A 23,994-nucleotide genomic window follows, 5' to 3' on the forward strand; every position below is an offset into this window, starting at 1 on the left:
ATTATGGGATTATTGACTCGCATAGAGTCCATCGGTTGCAAAATCTTGCCGGAAGCAGTATGCCATCTGGGTATTTATCACCTACTGAGAATTCGGACATACTACCCCTCTGGCATACTGCCTTTTGCCTGCTTTTTTTTTGTGTAGTAGGGTAGTATGCAATTTCAGACGCAGCCCAAACACCTATCTCTGTTTTTGCAATCTCCAGATTACTGATTGGACTCACCTGTACACAATCACCCACATTCCCATAAATAACCTGGACAGACTAACAGATTTTGCAAAGTCTTGCTTCAGCATCGCACCTGTGAAAATTTCAAGCCTTAATTCTCTGCCCATCTGCCTCTTTGTTTTGACCTTTGTCTGCTTATCATTATCCCATTAGCATTGTGTATTTTATGCATATTTGCTGATGTCTTGACCCTTAGCATGACTCTCTTTTTGGAGTATTCACTAGCCCTTTTGTTTGTTTTTGACAGAGTGGTTTTACTTTTTTTTAGCGGGGGTTTCCTCCGGGTACTCCGGTTTCCTCCCCCTGTCCAAAGACATGCATGGTAGGCTGATTGGCGTGTCCAAAGTGTCCATAGTGTATGAATGGTTGTGTAAGTGTGTATGTGATTGTGCCCTGCGATTGGCTGGCACCCTGTCCAGGATGTACCCCACCTTGTGCGCGATGCGCCCTGGGATAGGCTCCAGGTTCCCCGTGACCCTGAAAAGGAGTAAGCAGTAGAAGATGGATGGATGGATGGATGGTTTTACTTTTTTAATAATTATAAACCTGCATCTGCATCCGTCTGTCTGGCTCCATGACAGGTATTTAGTCTGCAAGGGTTCTTGTGTGCAGTTGCTGCTTTAAGCCAATTACACAGCTGTCTTCTATAATGAAAATCACAAGAAAACACTGTAAAAACATGTCAGCACCAATAGAAAGAATAATAGGAAATAATCCTAAAAGCCTTAAACAAATTTAGGATTATGTATTTATAGACTGTATTATAAGGGTTTTGTATTTACGAAGTATATACCTGTTTGTGGTGCTTGAATTTTAATTAACTCCATGCTTCATTAATAATAAGGCTATAAAGAGTTTGTATTATTCAGTGAACTGGGTGATAATTTAATGGGAATGTGTTGAATGTTAGCACAAATTCTTAAGAGCTCTCCATTTTCTTTGCCACAAACCTTTGAAGATAGGCTGGGGGAATCCAATTTGTCCTATGTTATGACTTCAACATGTAACTAGCCATGAAGCTCAGATTGACATATCCTGTTTCTGCATTCAGAATATGAAGTCATCCAATGTGATGGCTGTTGAGTTGAAGTGTCGAGCTGCTTCCTTGATTGGATTAATCAAGATTTCCAATCTAGAAAGTTAAATTTTTTCCTACCAGAATTCGGATATTCTATTACAGTAAAAATTATCAGTAAATATTATGAATTGATTGAAATCCATTATTAAAGTTCACTTGCCTGATCTGCATTTAAAAACTACCTTCTCCTGTATCTAAAATCTTAAACAGCACAGCCAACCAAACATCCAAGATGATGAAATTTGGACCATATTGGGTCATTTTTGCTTATATCACAATAATTATTTAACTCAAATAATAAACAACCAATTGTATTTAAGACATCACTACTTGGTTAGACTAAAACATGGCAAAATTACAATGAGTGATGCTTAATGTAGGTTCTCGCTATGGAGGCACAAACATTTTGATCAGCACCAGCAGGAAAAACAGCCTGGGTAGTCAATGTGAATGTAATTTTGTTGTTAGATGGCATATACCTCATCCTTCCCACACTGCATCCTTCCCACACTTGTCTGAAAATGTACCATTATGTAAAGCATATCAGATAACATATTTTTGGTTTGGCAGATTCTTTTATCCAAAGCCACCGACAAATGAGACAGAATTCAAACCAAGTACACAACCGAGCAGCTCAGTTAACACTGTACCTGTATATAGTACAGCCGAGTCGCTGCAGTGATCACCAGCCATGTTCCTTGGGATTGTACATTTCTACAGAATTCCACTCCTAATCGAACACACCTGATCTAGATAATCAGACTACTTGATTAAACAGATCAGCTTTATTGGATTTGGGATATAATTAAATTCTGTACAAATTCAGTCAGCAAGGATGGTAATAACTTGCTTAGTTCATCCACAGTGAGCATGTCTAAAAATACACCAGTCAAACACACAGTACATTGGGTGAAATATTTTCATTCTGGAAATTTCTAATTTCTTATTTCAGGTACAACTCCTACAGAATTAAAGCAGCGTGCTTAAAGTGCTACATGGTTTGAAAACGCAGTTAAGATGGAGATTCATGTTTGGGACTTGGAGTCGAGTTGCTCTTGAGTTTTTTGTTGATTGACTCGTGATTTGACTCAGATTGAAATTGACTGACTTGCTAATTGAATTGGAATCTATACAGAAGACTTTCAACCTGTATGAAAGCATTAACAACCTTACTTTTCTGCCCTACACACCCTACATGTTGTTGATGTTGATGATGTGCACCATAGGTCAACAAGTGATCAAGGCCTTGTGGGTGGAAATGTGAGCATTTGAGACAGTCTTAATGACATCATCAACTTCCTGGATGCTCCTGATGCACTGTTGTGTTCAATGCAGTGCTTTCGCTATGACTCACTATTCAGTATTCTGGGTGAAAGACTTAGAAAATCACAGTGTAATTATTCACTCTAATGCTTTAATTGTTTCTGCAAGCTCTAAGACAAAAATAATTAGAAATGCTTACATATAATTGGCTGCACTGACATAACCAGCAAAAACCTAAACTTTGAATTCTACTCAGAGAAGAATGATGTTCATAATCCTTCTGTCAATTCAAATGAGGTTCACAGACCGCAATAACAAATTCAAATGGTGTGCAGTGGTGAAATCTACTTTTACAAGATTTGTTTCACATACGTTGCAACCATAATACTGCTTAATGACAAGTTAAATTAATAATTAACAAATTAATTTTCTTTCGCCTTGCTTCTCCCCTGCTATGGTTAGCCCTTGCTGTTAATTGCAAGGGGTTTGGCGTAAGAGACCACAGCTTTCTCTTGGGCCTGGATTCAGATGGACAGCCATGGGATCTACTGATATGCGGAACTATAAGGAATTGGCTAAAAACAAAGGTTTGTCCTAAGTAAATTGGGTTCTGGATTCACCTAGCTTCTGTATAGTGATTTCAAATGCTGGAAAAGGGTTGTTGTAAATTATAAACTGTAAAACTAACCTCCCTACCAGCTCTGGATGTTTTAGTTGTAGAAACACTTCTGTTCTCAATTAATGAGCCTTTATTATCGGGCTTAGTTATAAAAACCTTCAGTGAGATGAATATGATTAAAGTGCTATGGTCAATAAATGCAGCATGAAAGTAAAGGACATCAGCACTTTCATGAGTAGTTTCAGGTTTTATAAGACACTTTAAAACACACAGAAATGTTGGGTAGTTTGGATAGCCAGTGTGTTATCTATCCAACGTAATAACAAGCTTTATTGTTATGATATGCTTGTTTATACAGTACTGTGCAAAAGTTTTAGGCACATACAAAGAAATGTTGTAGAGCAAAGATACCTTCAAAATAATGAAATTAAATGTTTCTACATTAAAAAATACCATAAAAAGGTGTAAACAATAGTAAATGAAACAAAGTCAATATTTACTGTGACAAAAAATAAAAATAGTCTCCAGTACAATTAGTGCAGTTTTATAAGGAAATGAGCTGTAAGTTTTATTGAGCATCTTGCAGAACCAACCACAGTTCTTCTAGAGACTTTGACGGTCGCATTTGTTTCTTATTTTTGCAGCAAAACCCAGCAGCCTTCATTGTGTTTTTTGTCTGAAAAGTGTCTCTTACCACTTAATATACTGCTTTCTTTACTGACATACAAACATCTTTCTGTAACATTTAATTTTGTGCTAGAAAACTAATGTTGGGGAATCTAACATGTTTTTTGTACTGACTTGATAATGTAGAAGTCAAAAAATACAAATCTATAACAAAGTTTGTACTATGAGAAATAGGGTGCCTAAAAAATTTGCACAGTACTGTATGTGTCCATTGAATTTTTGCTATTAAGCTTTAATGGTCACATACAGTGAAAATAGCATAGTAATATAGCAGTGTTTTACTCATGCACATTAGACCACATACACCCAACATTTTGAGTGTCAAGTGAAGATGAAGAAACCAAACAGCACATATAATTACAGCACAGTGAAATTCTTTTCTTCACATACTTTATCTCAGCTCATTAAGAAATTGGGGTCAGAGCGCAGGGTCAGGCATAATACTGTGCCCCTGGAGCAGATAGGGTTGGAACATGGCATCTTGACCATGTTGGAAGCCCCGACCTTCTGATCAGTAACCCAGAGCGCCACCACTGGCCTAAGTGTACTAAAGATTGAGACTTGACTTGTGAATATCCCTGTAGTTAAAAATAATGCCCAGTGAATTATTGACATAATTAGTCTGTTGTTTTTCTTCAGAGCAAGAATATGTAATCTGAGTCAAAGCATACTCTGTTGGAGCTGGTTCCCATGGTATCTGTTTACTGTAAATCAGTTTAATTTGTTTGTATTGTGAGAGAGGTGATGTAACCTCATCACTTCAAGTTCAGTGCAGAGAAGTCCAGGGGTGTCATTGTCTATATAGTTCACATAAACTTTAATTAAAAAAAAAGTTTATATAATAACTTTCAAGGAATTAACAAAAAAACAATCAAACAAACTCAACAGTCCTGTGTAAACTCTGTGTATGAATAAAATGGATTATTAATGGCAATCTAAATCAAAACATACTACTATAACAAAAGACTATATGGATTTCCTAGAATAAGAAGACTTACATTAGTCATTCTCGTAATCACGTACATTTCCAGGTCCCTGGTTCAATCCTGAGCCATAGCTACTCTTTGGAGTTTTGCATGTTCTCCCCTATCTCCATTGATTTCCTCTGGGTTCTCCAGTTTCCTTTGCCTCCTCAGTAGGCAGATTGGCTACATTATATTGTCTTTATATAGGTGTGAATGTATGTGTGTGTGCATGGTGCCCTGCAATGGAGAGGCATCCCAATCAGGATATGTTCCCGTCTCATGCCCACTGTTTCCAACTTAGTCTTCAGATGCACCCTGGACCAGGATAGACTGGTTACTGAAGATTAATAAATGAATAAAAAAGAAGTAGCCGGCAACTACTTAAAAAACTTTAAGAAAAGCCTTCTGAGTGAAGCTCCTGCATGAAACTGGTTGACAACAACAACAACAAAAAAGTAAGTTATTGGCTGTTTCCCAGAATCCCAACACTGCTTATCACCCTGAGAACACCAGTGAATGTGTGAAGCACAGTGAAGCATGGTTCGTGGTGGTAGCATCATCTTGTGGGGATGCGTTTCATCAGCAGGGACTGGGAAATAGGACAGATTTTATGCTAAATAATTAATATTTGTAATGAAAATGTGTTTCTAATAAACATGAAGGAAACTGGATTTTGTCCAGAAACATACAGATATTTATACACCACGTACATATACAGAAATTCTTTCTCATTCTCTATATACAGTATGTGAGTGGGTGTGTTAGAAGTGGTAGAAGTCATAGAGATGTTCTTATTATTAACATTAGAAAGAGGCAGCAGGGTCAAATGGACTAGTAACTAGCTTTAAAACCTAGACACAGTAAACAAAAAACATGCCTCAGAATTACAGTATTAATTCATGACCATACCTTACAAACTTACACCTAACAAAGGGTATACTTTGTATACACACACTGGGATGACCAAATAAGACACAAGTGAGAACACTCTGCACTAACAATGACCAGGGGGAATGGACAGAATAGAGGTAAGACAGGATTTAGGGAAAACAAGGAGTAACAAAAACCTGTCATGACCACTGTATAAATAAACTATGATTTACTTATGAGCTAAGAGTACAAGATTAGTTATGACTGAATATTTCAATACTACTGAGGTATATGTGGATTTAAAACCATTTTCTCCCACAAATTGTCATCAAATAATGTAACAGTCATACTTTTCTTGCTGTAATATTTCCCACAACCAGAATTTGTCAAAAGTTTTAAAATGTCTGTCTTACATAATTCTTCTTTCTCTCTGTAGAGGCAAAGTGACAGCCCTTATAGAAGCCAGTCCTTTTTCTGCTGAGTCGGTGAGTCTGTACTGCGAGGCAGGATATTAAACTCCTGAGCTGACGCTTCACTGATTGTGTGGAAAGTGAACTGTGACTAAATATCCTATTAAAGGAAATGGAAATCCAATCTCAGATCTTGCTTTGAGGGGAAAAGGGGCAAGCCCATAAACAATGGTTTAACACATGGTTATTGATATATGAACAGGATTGGGTCAGTTGTAGCATTTCTAGAATTCTTTAATTTCCTAGTTAGGACACCTTTGAGTATGGGGTGTCAATTCAACAGGTAAATCTAATTTCATTTTTAGAATGAGTGATCCAATCAAACTGGGATAAAAAAAAATTAACATGGTCTTGTGAGAAATTCATACAAATTAAAAATGGGTGAGGGTAACGTGATTGGATTTTGTTTGAATTTTCATATATAAGTCATAAGAACCTGCCCTACCCTAACCTTAACTATGGTATCTTTTCATACAAATGACCTCAACTTCTCAATCACTGCTTTATTATTGTGTCAGTGCCATGGGATAAAAAATTTCAGCCCAAATGAAGATCAAATGTAAGGGCTGTTCCAGTCTGTGTAATCACCGGACACAACTGTCACTGGTAGGCTACATGAATCTACAGTCTGTGCTAAAGAAATCAGCCCCAGCCTCAAATTTTCTGCTGTTCTGTGTATTTTTCTTCTGACCATTGGTGGTGCTGTTACACATGGTTCCTCAAAAATCCAAAACAATCTGCCTTAAAACAGAAAGTAATCTAAAGTGGATGCCAAAAATAAAACATTTTATCTTTGAAACACAGGGGATCTTTTCTTATACTTGTTCATTTAATCGATGTGGTTAAGTAAAAACAAAACAAAAACAATAACTACTGTAATAATATACTATACTGTACTATAATAATAGTAAATAGGCCTGTTCTTTTTTTTTTTTTTTTTTTTTAAATCAGCATATTAGTCAAAAGTCTAGAAGCCTTAGTGCAGGTGTGGGGAACTCATTTGGGGTAGGGGGCACATTGGCTAAAAGATCACTGCAAGCAGGAAGAACAATCTGAAAATTGAACTTGACACTTATTTATCACCCAAAATGGAATTCTGAGGTAAATTTTCTTATAACAGCCATAATAGGCAGGATTAGGCTAACACACAACATGAAGGATAAAACTCATACAAGACCAGACCCATCATTTCATCACAACACACTGAAATTGTAATTCAAATGTACTTCATCCTCAATTTTAATAAAATTTTCATTTCAAGGGAAAAAGAGGGAGACAACAGACTGCTGCTTTTTAAGTGTTGCAAACTGTAATTTGCTATTGGAATTTGGCCTATGTGTTACCTCATATTTATACCCCTGTGAAACTGGAGGTTATGGTTGAACAGTTTCCTGTTTCAAGTCACTGTGTACAATAAAAAAAAAAACAAACAAACAGGAATATACTTCAAATATATTTTTCTCATATGAATTCATAGGGGTGCCAATAATTGTTCACATCTATATTTAACAAATAAAAAAATATTTTTTTTGGAGAAACCTGTATTTTGTTTGCAATTATTTGATATTCATGAGAGCAGAGTATTTTTGTGAATTTTTCAAACAAAACATCAAAAGGTTAAAAAATAAAGGCAATTTTTCAGAGCCTTCTTACTAGTATTTACCAATGATTCCAATATTAGTGGAGGGCACTGTATGCATGTTTCATCAGGGGTTTTTCTAAGACCGCATAAAAACTGACAATCAAAGGCAGAATGATATTCTGGTTGTCATGGCAATTGGGTGGAAGGGTGGATGGAAGGAAGAAGATGTGTGCCAGCATCAACTTCACTTGTTAAATTGATGCTCAGACATGGTTAATCAGTAGTGAGCTGTGTGTGCATCCAGTGTAGAACATGTTCAGGCTCCCAAAAATCACAGGCTCTGAGCTTATGTTGACTCAAATCTACAGTGCTATGCTTAGTTTCTATATACATCCCTATACATTTACGCTCCATTTTTATTGTACAGATGAACAGGAGGGCAAATTGTTAAATGCAGAGTTGACTATTCAAGCTGGCAAGTTAAAACTGGTAAATATGCAAGATACAAATGTTCCTTGTGAGGACTGTCTACTGACATAATTATTAATGCAGCTACACAGAAAAAAAGGGAATGTGGTCGGTCTGATTTAAGAAAATATATTACATAGTTTACATCAAAATATTTAGTTCTCATCAAAATGTGATTTCATTGCTTATACTAAAATTAAGTTAAGTTTTTATTTACAAGTAAATTATGTAGAGTGAGCATGATCAGTTCACGTAGTATTAACATGAACCGATTACATCATAAAATCTTGCGAGGATGTAGGCGCTGATGAAATAACTATAGTATTAAATTAACCTGATTATGTCATGTGTGGAATGATAAAAAAGTGATGCTGTTGCTGCCTCACATCAGCAGTTACCAGGGTTCGATCCAGTGCTCTGGTGAGGGAACTGAACTGTAGGGTTTGATTATGAAAATACAGGATAAAGTTGTGTTGGATTCAACAAAATAAGTTGTGTTAATGTAAGTCAGTTCATTTATGTGGACCTGATATACACATTTGAATTAATTAAGTAAATTCAATGTGCTTTTTTCAGTGTAATTAATACTGTGACTAGGCCTAAATTTAATCCTAAGATTAATATCAGTGATTAAAAACCATTTGGCTCTTTTGTTTATTTATTCTTTTTTTTTTCTTATTAAAGGCTGTAGGGTTTGTATAAAAAAAAGCCAAATTATCAAATCAAATAGCAAATATCCTTAGAGAGAGAGCTAGAGGAGGAGAGAGAGAGAGTGTGTGAGAGAGAGAGAGGGGGGGGGGGGCAGTGTCTATTCATCTTTTAATTTTTTCCAATAAAGAAATTCTTTGAATGTGCTTTACAGTCGCTTCAGGATACATAATTTTTTTAATAAACATTTTTTATGTATTTATTTTTATGTATTTATTATTATTTTATTTATCATTCTGACTTTTCTCCAGACAAGGGGGAAAAAAAAGTGAGAGTATAGCTCTATCCATATGAAATAAAAAAAACAAAAACTCTGAAAATCTAATTGAATGAACATAAAAATAACCCTAACCCTAAAAATAAAAGACACAATAAAATGGTACATCTATTTGTAAACTGGTGCAGTAAAAGTACAGAAAAACTGGCAATGCCAGTAGGGTTCTGTAAAATTATAAGCTGTAACTTGTAAGCTATAACTGTAAAATGCATTACTGTAGTTACTGTAAATACTGTACATAATGTATCTTACTGTAATACATAAATAATTGTAACTTGAGTTAACAGTAAATCACAGTAAAAGTAGTCGTTTGGTTTTAACTGCAAACAATAAAATCCACAACAAAACAGGAAGAAATAAATCAATAAAATTCACACCGTATATTAATGAAAAATGGATATAGCATTTTCCCCATTTTGTTTATTTATATATCATTACATAAAACAAATGAACATTGGTATTTATATTAGGTCTTCAGTAACATGTGTAGTACGCCATTGTAAAGTTGTTAATTCAGCCTTTATATTGTCTAGCTTTCCTTTAAAATGCACTTTAAAAAAAAAAAAATGTAAGTGCCAGGCAGCTCATTCAATGTGAGTAGAGATATTGGTGTGAATATTCAAATGACATTCTGTTGTATGGACAGTCCATAACGGTTTCCATACTCAAATAGCTGGCTTCTGTCAGCAGGTCTGCATATTAAACACTTCTGTCACACTTCTGCATCGGGAAGCACACATACACACACACGCGCACACACACACACTGTATTCGAATCAAACACAAAGGAGTAAAACACATAGACCATGCTGTTACACATCATAAAAGCTCAATGGCTTGAATATATCACAATACAATCTGGAAATTATAAGAGAGTGATGACTGGAAATCAATCATTACAAAACATCTGTAGTAATCTAGTTAGGTAGGCAACATAATGCAACAAAATTCTGGATGTTACTTCAGTATGTTTGGCTACAATTATATAGATCACAAAAACTGAAATAATGTAACTTTAACCATACAGAAATCCCAACCATGTCTACAAGTGATGAATGCAATCTAGTTTATTAGCAGTTAGCTAGCTAGCACATCAGGTGCTAATGTTTCCTGCTGTGCATTTTAGTTGTAGAGTATCTGGAAGAATGTCAGTAAACACTGTAATAAAAGTTGATCATTACTACCATACATACATTCTGATGCATCAATAATGTCCATATTTTGCTTAGAGGTTAGCATGTTTGCCTCGCACCTCCAGGGTTGGGAGTTCACTTCCTGCCTCTGTCCTGTGTGCATGGAGTATGCATGTTCTCCCCGTGCTATGGAGGTTTCCTCCGTCTACTCTGGTTTCCTCCTCCAGTTCAAAGACATGCATTGTAGGCTGAGTGGCATTTTGTTTGTGATTGTGCCCTGCGATGGACCGGCACCATGTCTCGGGTGTCCCCCACCTCATACCCTGAGTTCCCTGGAATAGGCTCTACAACCCCGTGTAGGATAAGCAGTGCAGAAAATGGATGAATGCATGGATAATCCCCCCTTTCCTTTTTTTAGTCAGGGGTTGGGATTAGAGAAGGACATGGGACAATTTGAATATTAATGTGTATTCACATATTCATATATTCTCTATAAAAATAAACGCTCTAGATAAGTTTAGCTGCCTTCTTTTAGTGATATTTAAATCACTGATATTATTTACATATTATTTTAATTGTTTAAAATTAAACCTATAATGCTACTTTAATTTAATTGAAACACGCAAATATCATATTTGAAATGGACTGTTATAATGAATATTACTGCAGAGCGCACTGCATGGTAGAGCAGTGTTTATCATATAGTTGTTAACCTTCCCTCATTAAAAGAACATAACGTACATCAAATATTTATTGTGATGAGAGATTGTGGAATGTACCTTTAAAATAAGTAGGGGCGCACAAGGAACAACCTAATGTGGGGCAGCAATATATAACATGGTGTTTTTATGCTATTACACAAGGACAAGCAGTATGTATTTCTGGTTTATATATACCATATTTGCTAGCGATTGTCTGCAGCCACGCTTCAGAACAAATTGCCTGTATTCTGCGTTGAAGAGTGTTTTCAGGGCCTATAAGTAATTCTGTATTTATAAAGTTAATTTAAGATTTTAAAAAGTTGTTTAACTAAGAATGTTATTCTTGTTATTCATCAGGAGAAACAGCAGGCTGACATTTGCACAAAAAGATTGATCACAGTTAAATGCTTATGATCAAAGCAACATGTTTATCTTCATCTATACTGTACATTACTTGGTGCACAGTTGTGTTCGTGAATCATAGTAACAGAATTTGAACCTGTTTTGTCATGCAGGCAGGGTTGTGAGGATTGTCTCCATTTGGCAAAGGAAAACCACAAATGACTAACTAAAGAACATTAAAGCAAATGTGGCGAACAGATGGAATACTTTGTTACAGTTTGAACGTATTTCAAAGCAGGAAAAAACTCATGAATATGGTGGATAAGTAGTGTACTGCCTTAATACATTAAAGTAAAGCAGGATTACTAAAAGGCTCTAGTATAGATGTTATGTAGAAATGATTCATCAGAAGTCAGTAACCTTAACTACACCACAATATTGAGGGAAGTGGTTTAGGTTGGATGTCTCCATTTGAGAGTTTGCATTTGTACCATATTAGAAGTAGACAGTGTCTGCAGGACTGCAACTGGACCCTATCCTAGCTAATATGAACTAGGTTGCTAACTACCGATTCAATTCATCTTGCAGATACCGATTTAGCTTTTCAAGCTGACTAGCAATGAAGGCTACAGTATATAGCCAGCAATGATATACAATATCTTTCATTTAATTTCACATCTATAACAAATCCTGCCATTAATATAGCATACTTATATAACATGTCGTTCCTATGAGTTCCTATGAGTTCCTAACAGTATTTTTATACCTTTATGCAAACCATGTTGAAGGGTGGATTCTGGAATCCCCTGCCTCTTCGATATATATCCGTTGAGTGGTTTGTAATGAATTATTAATCAACATTTAGCTTTCAAAATATCAAATGATTTGAACGGCTTCTACAAGTTTATAAGATTTACTAGTACATGTGAGAAAAGCACCTAACACTTGTTAAAAGACTAAATTTACTACTAGGAAGAAATTTACCTCTTCTTCTTCTAGCTGACCCTGACAGCCCAGGCCATTAGGGGTCATTCAGGCCTGTGCCTACTGACTATTCTTAGATAAAGCATTTACTTTACTTTTCATCTTCTATCACTAGAGAATAATGATGAATATTGTCTGAAATTCTTACTGAGAGAAAGTATATCTAATTATTATGTTTTGGGAAAGTTTCCTGGTCAGAGCTAGAGCTCGACCAAATCCAACCTTGAAGAAGCTGTGTATCTGTGTGCGTGTGTGCGTGTGCGCGCGCGCGGGCGTGTGTGTGTGTGTGTGTGTGTGTGTGTTTGTGTGTGTGTCAGCATTCTTTTATCACAGGACATTCAGAGGTGAACAACTGGCAAACAGAGGAGGTGAACTGACCATATGATGAGACTACAGATAATCGACAGAGATATTCTTCTGATACACAGCCCATATGTGGAAAGTTTTAACCAATCAGAATCATGCAACCTGACATGATGACCAGCTTACTGATTTTGTGAGAGTATAATTGATGCTATAATGAGTGTGTACGCAGAGCGGCCTACAAACTCCTTGCTGAGTGCGAAGCCGACTTCTGTTTGATGAAACTGCAAACTATTCTTCAGTAAAATTTTCTTAAATTGATTGCATCTCTTGACTCCTGGTCTTCATTCATCCTATTTGGTCCTTGGGTCTTTAACTGTACATTCCCCTACAGTGTCTTGACATACTGTATGTCAATGCGTCAGACCCAAACCCCCTGTTACTTACTGTGTTCTCTTTTGATTGATGGATACATGTCTTGATTTTTCCCCTTCTATGCATAGAATAACAGATGAAAAGTTTGGTGTCACATAATTTCGAGAACTGTAGATAGACAGAAAAATGAGCAAAACAGATCTGGCAGTTATAACCAAGATCAATATTTTTTAGATGTGAAATTTGTATTGACTGTACAGTGCATACACATTTAAACCTGAATTCATATTGGTGTATATGTTTTGGACCCAGTACTATAAGGAAAATGAGTGTGGACATCTGGATGGTTTCTATTTCATCAATCTATTTTGACCAAATTGACTAATTATAATAATTCACTCATAACTCTATCATTTATGTTTTGGTGAAACACTCCTGAACCGTGGAGTTTAACCAAACATATTAAATCAAGACCACTAGAAGGAGCCAGAGCCTTTCCATCACAATTTCACTGAACTACATGTGACACTACTGCACTCTGCTGGCCATTGAGCTTCACTGGCGTTGCCTTTTAGAAAGGGGCAGTGGTTTGATGGTCTGGCCAGTGTTCTTGACTCCTGTATGTTCTTGAAATTGTGTCGGTATATTCGAAGGTCACAATTAGGGATTTGTAGATGATCGGTTTGCTGCTCTCGGATAATCATTTAGATCACATTTACCAGTTTAGATTTTCAAATTTTATACTTAATTAATAATTTTTATAAGCACGGTCATGATACGCATAGCACAAAACTTTCAGTTCCAAATGTTCAGCAATCATCGTATTTGGGCACTAAAGTTTTTTGCAATTTTAAACGCAACATAAACAAGAACATGCAAGCGATAATATACATTAAATGTGTCCATCAATTTTATTCATAAAAAAATTACTAATGTTATACAATCATCAAGTATATTCAGTATTACTGCAATGTGTGTCATTACAAAGAAAAGCTAAAAGCTGGTCACCTATCAGTAGATAATCAAACTATAGCATTTTATACATAGTGACTTTATTGGCTAAAAACAACTAGGGGTTCTGTGAAAAGTTTCTGATCCAGTCCAGTATGTAAGGTAGCAAGAAACCAGGAAATGATCAGGACACAGAGGAGTTCATAGAGATTCTTGATGTTGGATTCATTTTGTGCATGTTTACCTCATGCTAGTTCTTCAAACCAGACTTCTAGCTTTTGATAGGAAGCTTCACTAAAAAAAAGCCTCTGCACAGGAAAAGGCCATTTAATTGACAGTGCAGCTGACCAACATAGTCCACAGAGACAAGTGTCAAGCTTGAATACCTTTTAAAGACACAATGTGGTGAGTTTTTTTTGTCAGTGACTATTTTCCTCTGAAAAGTTTATTGAGTCAGGGTGTTTGTTTACCTTTTGGAAGCTAGTTCATGATTCTGAAAAATGTGGTTTACAATAAGCACAAAAGCTCTGTTGGCTCTAAATGGAGATTTGGAGACCATGACTAATCCACACTGTCCCCTTAAGTATTGCAACTGGTTGCATCTGTTATGAAGAGATAATTTACATGTTAAGGTGTTTGGCAGACACCCTTATCCAGAGCAACTTTTAAAAACAAGCTTATCTCATTTATACAACTGAGCAGTTGAGGATTAATGGCCCTGGGGCCTCAGGTGCCTCGCTCAACGGCCCAGTAGAGGCAGCTTGGATATGCTGGGATTTGATCTCACAGCCTTCCAATCAGTAGTTCAACATCTTAAACACTGGGTTTCCAATTCCCTGATAATAGTTTCAATGTTATTTATTTTCACATTTAATAGAAGTCTAAGGATAGTTGGTGGGACATTCAATAAACATTTATGCAAAAAAAATGGTCACAATAGATTTAGTAATTCTTTCATTAAAGCTCCAATTTATCCACCAAATGTTTCTAAATTGTCTTTTATGAGATGACCATGCTTTCTCTGAGGCAATAATTCATTATCAGTAAACCTCAATGAAAGTATATGTATCTGAAACAGCCAATGAGATTGCAATTTTCTAGATTCTGAAGCTTGCAAGAAAGGTTTAAAAATATGTATCAAATACCTTATAGATTGAGATTCTAGACCGAGACTAACCCCATCCAACTGTAAAGGTTTTTGTCTTGAGAAAAAACTTGCTATATTATATCTTGCAATATTCACACATTAATTCAGTATTTAAGTTATGACAGTCACATTTTTTTGGTTTTAAGTAGGCATATTTTTGCATATTTAATAAGGCAAAGCCTAATTTGCATCAATAAATTTACGTTTTAAAAACTTCCTATACCAATAATACTTATAAAAATATCAGCAATAAACTGACAAAGATTGATGGTGATGTCTGCTGTGGTTTAGTTGCAGGGGAATAGCCTTAGGTGCATAGCCAACATAACAATGTCCCATTTGTCCAGTCTTACACAAAATCCAGTGACCCAGATGCTAAAGATGTCCCAATTATTGAGAGAAACTGCCAGCAAATCAGTTTTATTAGGTATTGTTATAATGTGTGCAAAATAGGACCTTCATTTCAAGCATACAGTGAAATTTATTATTTGAATAACAAAGACAATCTCTTGGAAATGTTTGACATTAATTCAAAGCATAACCGAGAAGTGGAAATAGATATCAGTCTTGATGAGAATAAAAACTTAAAATGAGTTGCTTGAGTGACTACTTCTTTGTTGCTTGTTAGAATTAATCCCATGTTGCATGATGCTTATTGAATAATGATATCTAAAGATCTAAAGTCAACATATGCGTGATTTGGGTTTTTGAACAGCAATAACTTCTAAGGGAATATAAGAGAAAACTCCACAGCTCTTGCAGAGTTTGAGCTGGACCCTTTTCTTTGTGTTGGATTGTGCTTTGACAGTAATCTGTTATGACAGGAAAAACTCAGGTGGTGCAGGTGATCGTGAAACAAGCATTTTCTAGGACTGCATTAACTGAAACTCCCATTGGCTAAATCGCTGCACAGTGGCTTCAGTGTCTGCCCACATTCTTTAAGGCATTATATATTCTACATACTTTTGAACTTATAGCCATGCTATCTTCTTGGAAATTCTGAGAGAAATCCACCCCAATTGACAATTCGTGGAGCTTGAATGCTACACAGACATGTGTTCAAGCTCCAGAGTAAACATGCTGCAAGATGTGCTATTAATGAAGATTCTTTCTCAATGTTACACTTTCAGAATAAGAAGTTTTTGTTTCTTTTTGATTTTAATTGAAAGTTTTAAACTGTCTTTCACAGACACTATTGGAGTGATAGTGATAGTCACATTTAATATACAACAGTAGGTTCATCAGGGATAAGTTAATGAAAGTTAAAGATTTAAGTATGAATTAGAACAATATATTGCAATTTAGTGGATTTCATAAGTCATAAGAAAAGGTACAGTTGTAAACCACACCCCTAATTCTAACCATGGCCTTTGCTAGTTCTCAAGTTTTTGTAGGAATTGCATTGTGTAAACAGTTATGAATGTGCTAGTGTGATATCTTTTGTGTGACTAAGCATTATATTACTGACTGCAGCATCTGTACTGGTTTTAATACTTAAATATTTATTTAATGTGCAAGTGCAACAGAACCTTTCAATGTTTTAGACAGCTTCCTCTTTCGCTGCTTCACAAAAGAGAAAGCTGTCTAAAAATTTTAAAGGTTCTGTTGACTTGAACATTACAAACAATATTTAAGTATTAAAAAAAACACAGACTTTGCATAATATAGAATATATTATGAATAGAGAGATTTCAGAAAAAGATACATATGGCATTATATACAAGTGGCAGATGTCTGTTTGCTCATTTTATTATAAGTGATTGAATAAAAGGGTTGCAGTGAGAAAAAGGGATGAATAGCACCTTGGAAAGGAATAACCAGTGGAAAGCAGGTAATGCAGGTCATCTCATCAGCTCTGCTTTCAGCTGCTCTGCTTTGTCCATCACAATTTGAGTAAATCAACATGCAATATCTCAGAACCAGTAAAGAGAATTGAAGGACCCGATGGACCACACTCAATTCTAGCTGGTTGATGTGTTCTGAGCTTACACCAGGGAGCCACATGCTCCCTGTGCTCCAGTAGCACCAGACCGCTCCCCAGCTGTGGTGACTATCCTTCCGCAGTGAGGTGCTGCCCCAGAGCGGACCCCTTTCATTAGAAAAGTTCTGCGTTTCCAGCAAGTGAGCCTGGATTCCTCTTACTGAGACGAGGACAGTTTTCATATTGCATCATTTGGGGTCCAGTCGCAGATTATATGTATATAATGTATATAATTTACTTCTGAAAAATTCTACTCTACTATAATCCATGACAGAAGTCGATACTATACATAGCAGCCTGGCTGAAGCTAACTGGCAAATATAATAATGTCTGTGACACATTTGGATGAAAGGGTGAATCTTGCCTTATGAATTGTGTGATAAGTTTCAGTGTTCGGAGCTCCAGATTTCACAGTGAGACAGAACACAGTAAAGATCACAAGGAGAGTAGACATGTCACAAATGGCCTGCTCCTTGGTAGGGGTACATGGAAGCCAGTCATTCAGTACACGCAAAATGCCTGCAGCGCTAAGGAGAGGCCGAAGGCAAGGACTTTCACTTGGAATGCCTGTCTTTGAATAGCAAACCTTAGACAACATCTTGGATAAAAGGAATATTGGCAATAACATAAATACCAAAGACAAATCGCAAGTTAAATACAGTTAGTGGACATTATAACTCAAATTAAAAGGCCAGGAAAGACATGATGAAAACTAAAATTGTGAAATCACTACACAAAAACCAGTCAAAGCTGAGGGACCATTCTCTCTCTCTCTCTCTCTCTCTCTCTCTCTCTCTCTCTCTCTCTCTCTCTCACACACACACACACACACACACACACACACACACACACTCTCTCTCATATACCAATCAAGATGTGATTGAAGTGTCAACTTTCAGCTTTAATTTAAGGGGTTTAACAAAATATTGCATTAAGACGTTTAGGAATTATAGCCATTTCTTGCAGAGTCCCCCCATTTTCACAGGCTCAAAAGTAATTTGACAATTGACTGAGAAGCCGTTTCATGGCCTATTTCTTCATTATTTCATGACAAATGAATGGAAATAAAAGGCCTGGAGTCGATTCCATAAGTGTTGAATTTGCATTTGGTAGCTGTTCATGGGAACTCTCAATATGCGGTCCAAAGAGGGGTCGATGCAATTGAAGGAGGCCATCATTAGGCTGAAACCCCCCCAAAAACATACCTATCAGAGAGACAGCAAAAACGTTAGGAGTGGCCAAATCAAGATCATGGAAGACAATTAAAGTGGATGTCTACACTTCAATCACATCTTGATTGCTTCATTTCAAATTCATTGTGGTGGTGTACAGAGGCAGAAATACTAAAATGGTGTCCCTGTCCAAATACTTATGGACCTGACTGTATATTGTGCATTTTAATAGAGAAGCAGTCCAGTTAAAAAACTGTCCTTTATGAAGTGAACCAATGAGGAACTGGTTCAAATAAAAGCTCTGGTAAAATTCAGCACCAAATAAAAGTGCATTCATTGTTAGACACTTCATGCACAACTCTGGAAGTAAGAAAAAAAGAATTAAGGATGCAGTAAAAATCCCACATGTCAGACATATCAATGTAGAATTCCCACAGAATGCAGACACCAGATTGATGCCTGCTCCTAAAAATAGTAAGAAACAAAACACTATTCTGCAGCACAATTTGTAGTAAACCTCTTACTTCAGATCCTGGACTAAAGAGTCAAATGTGATTGCATACTGGAGAGAAGCCAGTTGCTTCTGAAGCTAAATAAAAATCAGTTCTTGGTTGATTGATAGTTCTTGGGATCAGACTGTTTGAGTTGTATCATGTACCTTTAGGGGGCAGTATAAAGTCACTAAAACTTACTGTAGATACCATGAGTCAAGACCTTGTTAGTTTTAAAATGAAATTATAATTAATACCATGTTATACCAAAGTATGAAAGATTAGTCTTTAGGGGCTGTGTTTATTGGAAATGCAGTTCAGACTATTAAGGAATTTTAGTTCATATGAAATTGTAAAAGTATGTTAAGAATTTCCAAAATGTCTAGAATGAATTCATCCTCATAGTGGCTCTAAAATGCACAATGATGAAAAGCCTAATTATTGTTCAGCATTGCTTTTTGTGTATTTTAATAGATTTTTAGACACCACTAACATTTCTACATTCTTATCCACATGTGAACATCTTTAGAAAGAAAGAAGACTTGTTAGACGTCTTCACTTTTGCGTGATTGAGAAGGCACTCCACTGTTCTGTAAACAAACCTACACTCAGTAAACCAAGTCTTAAAGAAGACTCTGTGTGGGAATAACTTTTTTTTTACATGATGTGATTAAGGTTGATGATGTATTTATAACGTATTCTTTTTTGGAGTCCCACTGCAGATTTAATTATGACAAATACTGTACGCATGTAAGTGGATTGGTCACTCTACATGCATTCACACACTCATTCTGCCCCTGGTTGTGACTGTGTGTGTGAATGTGTGTGCTGGCATCCCATTCATCAGTGTTCCTGGGTTCCATAAGTAACCTTGAGAAGGATGAAGTGGTTACTGAAAATGAACAAATTACCTCTACCACTACTACTACCTATTATTATTATTATTATTATTATTATTATTATTATTATTATTATTATTACTATGCCAGAGTCATCAATCAAGTCAAGAAATCTGATCACATATCACATTACCTCCTTGCTCTGTAATCTACATTGGTCACCTGTTTCTGTCCGCATTCAGTATAAAATTCTCTTGTTAACTTTTTACTGTCTTCATGGACTTGCTCCCCATCATTTATCTGAAATACAACACTACTATTCATCTCTTCGCTCTCTTCGGTCATCTGACTTAAAACTGCTTACCTCGTTTTCGTATTTCATCAATGGGTGGGAGATCATTCAGTGCTGTGGCTCAGAAACTCTGGAATTCTCTTCCACTCACTCTTCATGACACCTCTACCATATCCTCATTCAATTCACAACTAAAAACCTATCTTTTCTTACTATATTTCCAGTCCTCCTCTGTATAGAGTTTTGCTGTTTAGTTACTATGTATATGTATGTATGTGTATATGTATGTATGTGCTGTATGATGCGTTTATTTATGTTTGATGATGTGTTTATGTATTATTTCCTTGTACAGCGACCTTGGGCTTGGAAAAGGTACTTCATAAATAAAACATGTATTATTATTATTATTATTATTATTATTATTATTATTGTCATTATTATTATTATTATTATTATTATTATTATTATTATTATTGTCATCATCATTATTATTATTATTATTATTATTATTATTATTATTATTATTATTATTATTATTATTATTATTGCTGTTATTGTTATTATTTTATTATGACTACATTTTAATATCTTATATTGCATACAAAGGAAAATGACTTGGACTATTAGAGTACAGCACCAAACAGATCCAATACTCCAACACTTCAGCACTGCAGAGCTAAGAGGAGTGTGCAGCCTGGAGAGTGCTGATGACGTAGCACTCGGCGGCAGGATAAGAGCGTGCGTGCAGCAGAGACATGGCCTCCTCCAGCGACAGCGCGCGGAACTGCACCGTGTAGAGGAACAACACTGTGCTACTGTTTTGAAATGAATCACTCCAGCAGTTTATAGAAGCTTGTCAATGCGAGAAGGTAAGTGTTCTTAAATCTTGCATGAATATTGCATATGGTTTTTCTGTGTTAAGTGTGGGACTGGAGCTTGGATTATAGGTAACTCATTGATTGATTGTCATTCCCATTACTAATGGCTTTCTTTAGTAGATTATTCTTTTACAGAGTTTACAGCAGGGTTTCAAATGTCTTAAAAGTCCCCTAACAATTTTACATCAAAATATAAAATTTCAACAAATGCTAGCTCTCTTAAGGTATTATTATTATTATTATTATTATTATTATTACTGACACTTATTTTTGAAAGCCTTTTCTATATAATATAATATAATATAATATAATATAATATAATATAATATAATATAATATAATATAAATTCCAAGAGATAGGAATTTTTATGCTCATACAAGCAGATGTTGGTGAATATCGGGTAGATAGTGACTTGTAACGGGGCGCACGGTGGCTTAGTGGTTTAGTGGCACACCGCTCTGTGTGTGCGGAGTTTGCATGTTCTCCCCGTGCTGCGGGGGTTTCATCCGGATACTCCGGTTTCCTCCCCCAGTCCAAAGACATACATGGTAGGCTGATTGGCGTGTCTAAAATGTCCGTAGTGTGTGAATGTGTTTGTGATTGTGTGCCCTGAGAAGGACTGGCACCCTGTCCAGGGTGTACCCCGCCTTGTGCTCGATGCTCCCTGGGATAGGCTCCAGGTTCCCCAGCGACCCTGAAAAGGGGTAAGCGGTTGAAGATGGATGGATGATTGTAACGCCCTCTATTGGGCAGATAGGTGATTCACTGCTTCATAAGTCCTGAAGTCCTGGTGTAGCCCCTGTCCTGCACATTTGAGTGTTTTCCCTTCTCTAGCAACTATCTATCTATCTATCTATCTATCTATCTATCTATCTATCTATCTATCTATCAACTAATCAGCTAATTAACAGCCCTTCCCGAGTGGAATTGTGTGTATTTGAGTAAGGTACAGACTAAAACATACAGGTCAGGAGGTTCTCCATACCCAGTTTCGGGAATCTGTAAAGGTATAAGGTAACTCAGGATTGCTCTTAGCAAATTCATATATGTTTCTCTTTTTGATTCGTTTGAACTGTGCACTGGTATAAATTGAGACATTTGACTATACTGTTGAATACAGCATGTTTATAGTTAGTAGTTAGTTTTCATATGGTTTCAAGCATTAACATTATTCTGACAAATACATTTAACTTTCACTAACTCCTCTGAATTTGGACTTTGTCCCATTCAAAGGAGCAACTCTAAAATAGTAGCCTGTCTTTTTCAGTGCAAACTGTGTGGGAAATATGTGCCTTATTGCTTACATGGAAAGGGTTTTGGCCTGCATTTTAAAGATAAATACAGTTTGCCATCCACATCCAGTGTTCATATAAAGGTCAAGTTGCAAGAATGCTTTAAAAGTGATCTACACTATAATATAACAATGGATTGAATAAGCAAGTTCAGATAAATGAAATCTGGCCTTTATTTATATATACTTGTATTATTGCTTTGCCTATTACAGTACACTGCTTCTGGTTTATGGTTTAGTATATTTGCCATTATGGACATTTTTGAATAACACATTTTACTTAGACAATTTGTGTTTTATTACTTGATTCACTAGATTTGTTTTCCAAAAGTGCAGTTTGTTTACTTTTTCTTTACTGCCTGTAATTCACAAAGCTTTATTTTATTTAATAATAAAAAAAGCCTTGGCTGGTGGAACAGGTGAGATTATCTGATCTGAGCTGTAGCATGACTGACCTCCTTTCTCCCTGCTTTCTATCTGAGCAGAAGGAGATAAGGTTCAAAGTTGCAGCCAACTAACAACTAACTATCTGTGTAATTTCACTCGCATTTGAGAATCAAACAGAGTTGCTCCTACATGTTCAAACAAGGGTAGAGGTGAACCTGTTCACCATTTGTTTGCTGTCTATTGTATAAATGAGCTCCTACCGAAGAGAGTTTGTATGTTGTCACAGAAGAGTAACATACATGTTATGCTCAGTGGCCTGCAATACAAATTCTTCATTAGGATTGAAATGGGTTGGTGTGGCCTCTTTAGTAAGACAATGACTCATGTTCTTCAAGTGTGTTTGATAATGTGGACAGATGAAAATTAATTAAACAGTGCAGGTGGGAATTTTGAGGCACCTTACAAGTTGATTCAATTTTGACTAATTTCACTTAAAAAACAATTGTCTATACATCTCAATGCATCTCAGAATCATATAGCCCACTTTATGAAGTTTTTATAGGTCACTTTATTTATTTTTTTCAGGTTTGATGATATGCAATATAATTGTAGGAAACATATGTAAAAAAATCACTCAGAACCGTTTAGACTATTTTCAGTTGTCTAAAAAAAAAAACCCTAACCAAAGGGAAACAATTCAAAACAAAATACCCATGCACATTCTATAGGAGCCTTTGCCATACCACAGCACATCTGGTATAGAGAAATATCAGCACTACACAAGTTATCTCCCAGTGGAGAAGCCCATCAGCGGGTGGGACCAGGAGCAAAAAAAGAAAAGGGCAAGGCATGGCACACTCCACATGTTCACCAGCTGTAGACAAATGCACCTCTCATTCAGTCACGATCACAAGAAAAAGACAAAGCGACTGTTTAGTTTATTTGTTATTTGATGAATGTTGCTATAGTGAGTCTAATTTCAACCAGATGAATGTATTTAAGGATTACTTCACCCAAAATGGTTAAGTATTTAACAGGGAATGGTAGATAGTGTTGAATAATTAGCATGATCTCATCTGTGTAAGGTTTATGACTCATAAGTACTGAAGACCCAAATGGCAGGGCACATTATCCTGCTGAAAGAGGCAACTGCCATTAGAGAATACTGTTCCCATGAAGGTATGTACTTGGTCTACAACAATGTTTAGGTAGGTGGTATGTGTCAAAGTAACATCCACATGAATGCCAGGACCCAAGGTTCCCCAGCAGAACATTGCCCAGAGCATCACACTGCCTCTGTCAGCTTGCCTTCTTCCCATAGTGCACCCTAGTGCCATTTCTTCCCCAGGTAAGCAACGCACACGCACCTGACAATCCACATGATTGTAAAAGAACATGTGATTCATCAGACCAGCCCACCTTCTTCCATTGCTCCATGGTCCAGTTCTGATGGTCATGTGCCCATTGTAGGTGCTTTCGGTGGTGGACAGGGGTGGGCACTCTGACC

At 36.3% G+C, this 23,994-nt stretch overlaps 1 protein-coding gene across 1 annotated transcript in view; it reads left to right on the forward strand.

Moving 5' to 3' along the window:
* Positions 1–20,680: 20,680 nt before the first annotated feature.
* si:dkey-225n22.4 (collagen alpha-1(XXI) chain) overlaps positions 20,681–23,994 on the forward strand; it is a 58,881-nt gene continuing 55,567 nt past the window's right edge. The window contains exon 1 of the mRNA XM_017485809.3: positions 20,681–20,799. The gene's annotated coding sequence lies outside the window, so the exon portion shown is untranslated. The remainder of the gene's footprint in view (positions 20,800–23,994) is intronic.

The sequence above is a fragment of the Ictalurus punctatus genome, chromosome 1, assembly GCF_001660625.3.
Source record: "Ictalurus punctatus breed USDA103 chromosome 1, Coco_2.0, whole genome shotgun sequence".
NCBI lineage: Eukaryota > Metazoa > Chordata > Actinopteri > Siluriformes > Ictaluridae > Ictalurus > Ictalurus punctatus.